Source organism: Meleagris gallopavo, chromosome 3, assembly GCF_000146605.3.
Source record: "Meleagris gallopavo isolate NT-WF06-2002-E0010 breed Aviagen turkey brand Nicholas breeding stock chromosome 3, Turkey_5.1, whole genome shotgun sequence".
Classification (NCBI taxonomy): domain Eukaryota; kingdom Metazoa; phylum Chordata; class Aves; order Galliformes; family Phasianidae; genus Meleagris; species Meleagris gallopavo.
The window spans coordinates 86383202-86386580 of NC_015013.2; positions in this window are offsets into that span (position 1 = coordinate 86383202).

Here is a 3379-nt window from a genome sequence, read left to right on the forward strand (position 1 = left end):
TAGGCACAATAACTCACCATCTGATAGAGGATCCAAAAATGAGGGGATTGTGGGTAACACCATGATTATAATTGAATAATATCATACTCCTTAAAACAGAGGCATTAATAGCAATCAACTTGTGGAAAATAGATTTTGTCAAGCTAAATTAGTACTTTGTATGAGAATACAGAACTGCTTGATAAAGACTCAGCATTTGTCATTAATTTTACGCGTCATAAATAAGGCATTTTTCTTGATGACAGTGAATAAACAGAACAACTGGTTAACACAGTTCTTGGAAATAGAAGTGATGCATATGGAGGAGAATGCATATGGATGCATATGGAGAAGTTATATTCCCTCTGAGATTAGCCTTGGATCAGTCAGTCCTTTCTAAGGGAGTAGCTGAAGTGATGCAGAGCTGTTGGAGAGGGTCCAGAGGAAATCCACAAAGATGCTCAGAGGACTGGAGCACCACTCCTATGAAGACAGGTTGAGGGAGTTGGGCTTGTTCAGCCTGGAAAGCTCCAGGGATAAGGCACTGAGGCCTTCCAGTATTTGAAGGGAGCTTACAAGAAGGAAGGGGAATGAGTTTTTACATGGTCTGATAGTGATAGGCCAAGGGGGAATGGCTTGAAACTAAAAGAGGGGACATTTAGTTTAGATATGAGGAGGAAATTCTTTACTCAGAGAGTGGTGAGTCACTGGCAAAGGTTGCCAAGAGAAGTTGTGGATTCGCCATCTCTGGAAGTGTTCAAGGCCAGGTTGGATGGAGCCTTGGATAAGCCAGAATCAGTGGTAAGCAACTGTACCCATGGTGAGGGAGTTTGGGGGGGGATTGGAACTCGATGATTTTTAGGGTCCCCCTCCAACCTAAGGCATTATATGATTATGATTCCATGAACTTCAGAAGATGCATGGAAGAAATCAAAGATTGATGCCTGATCCTGCAAAACCTCAAGACACGATGTGAATTAGTGCAGTGTGGAGCTGACTTATCTAGGAAAGACAGATCCCATCAGCTGGATGGACAAGCAGTAGAATTCAGGCATTTAGAAACGATTGCACATGTGGAAGAAAAACTGTTTTGATTGTGTGTAATTGATAGAATCATAAGATCATTAAGGTTGGAAAGACTACTGAGATCAGCTGGTCCAACCATCAACCCATCATCACCATGCCCACTAAACCATGTCCCTTGGTATCAAATATCCATCTTTTTAAACACCTCCAGGGTCAGTGACTCCACCACCTCCCTGGGAGCCTGTTCCAATGCCTGGACACTCTTTCTGAGAAGAAATTTTTCCTAATATCCAACCTGAACCTCTACTGGTGCAACTTAATGCCATTACCTCTTGTCTTATCAAGGATAACTCCTAAAAGCAAAATTAGTTTGGCTTTTTTTTGTTTTGTTTTGTTTTTGTTTTTTGTTTTCACTTTAGTTCGAAAGGAAGGCTCGGTGTTAGGTGTTAAATTGGATCCAAGTAGATAATCACAACAGAATCATCACTATGCACTGATGCTCTGTTACCTTGCTAGTACCCAGCCTCTCTTTGCTTTCAGTTCTCTTCTTGATGTGAGTGGATGGATATTTTCTCTTGTTGAGAGAGGAGTGTGTGAGTGTGTGCATGGAGATGAGTTCTAGGGAAAAAAAGAAAAAAAAAACAAAAACTCAGCAACTCACGCCAGGTCTGCTGGAGTCAGCATCACGAAGTTCAGGCCATCTGTGATACACCTAAGGCAGCTGAGCAGCTTGGCTCCATCTGGAGCTGCCTTCGGCTTGCTGCTAGCATTCTTGCTGAGGTCCCCTCCTCTGAGGATGGTCAGATGTGGAGGGAGGACATCTTACACCCATGCTCTTCCAGTGAAGGCATACGGCCCTTTTGCTCTGCCTCCTTGTTGGAGGATACTGTTACAAAGTGGGGGTATTGTCCCTTCAATGTCTCTCCAGCTCTCCTCACCCTTAGTCTGATGAAAACCCTGTGAAGATGTCCCAGATCCCTTTTCCAAAACCAGGGAGGAAGGCTTTTGGGTCCCCCCAGGATGCATGGGGGCTGTGAAGGACTTGGGGTGAGGGGAGTGCATACAGGGGATGGGATGGAATTATGGGGCCAATGAGTAGGATGGGGCTATAGGATTCTGCAACTCTATGGGAATAATAGGGGATAGGAATGTATAGGTATGGGATATATGGGGCACAGCCATAGGGTTAGGGAGGTGTGTATGAGTTGTGTAGGATATGGACATAAGGTTAGGGAGGTATGCATGGGATGTGTCGTACAAAGCTGTTGGGTTAGGAAGGTGTATATAGGATGTTGTAAAGGGGTTTAGGGTTAGGCAAATATATATGGGATGTATGATTTAAGGCTATAGGGTCAGGAAAATGTGTATGGGTTGTGTAGTACAGGGCTGTGGGGTCAAGGATAAGCGTGTGGGTTGTGTAGTACAAGGCTATAGGGGCAGGGAGGTGTCTGTGAATTGTGTAGTACAGAGCTGTAGGGTTAGGTAGTTGTTTATAAGACGTTGCATAGGGCTATAGGGTTAGAGAGGTGTGTATGGGGTATGTGGTACAAGGCTATAGGATTAAGGAGCTGTGTATGGGTTGTGTAGGACGCTGCTATAACTTAGAGAGGTATATGTGGTCCGCGTAGAACAGAGCTGTAGGGTTATTTATCCATGTCTGGAATCTGTGGGATAGTTTTATGACTCTGTGATTTCACTATGGACTGTGTGGAAAAGGTTTTAAATTTATGCATACATATATGGGATTTTTGGGTTAGAGCTGTAGGGTTAGTGAGGTGTATATGAGATAGAGGGAACATGGCTATAGGGGTAGGTAAGTGCACGGATGTGAAAAGGGGCATTTACATTGTACGTGTGTGAGGGGGTGATGGAGGGGTCAGAGTGGAGTGGGAGACCTGAGGACCAGGGTTGGGATCATAACCAGGGTCAGGACCAGGTCAGGGTCAGGACAGGTTCATGACCAGGGTTAGGACCACAATTAAAAGTAAGTCTGGGACCAGGGTAAGGATCAGGATCAAAACCAATATAGGGATCAGGATCAAGATTAAGATCAGGATCAGGATGAGGGACAGGATCTGGACTAGGGAAAGGCTAAAGATAAGGATAAAGATCAGTGTCAGGATCAGGATCAGGAACAGGATCAGAACCACAACCAGGTCCAGCAACAAAGTCAGGACCGGGTCTAGATCCAGGACCAGGTCCAAAAACAAGGTCAGGACCAGGATAGGGCCAGGTCCCGAGCTGAGCTGGGGGTGGGATCACTGCTACACTCAATCCTATAGGGAGGAGGCAGCGGGGACCGCGTCCCCCCCCGCGGCATCATGCCCGCTCACCACCCTCCCTGACGGCCGCTCTCCTTCTCTCCCCGCTCCGC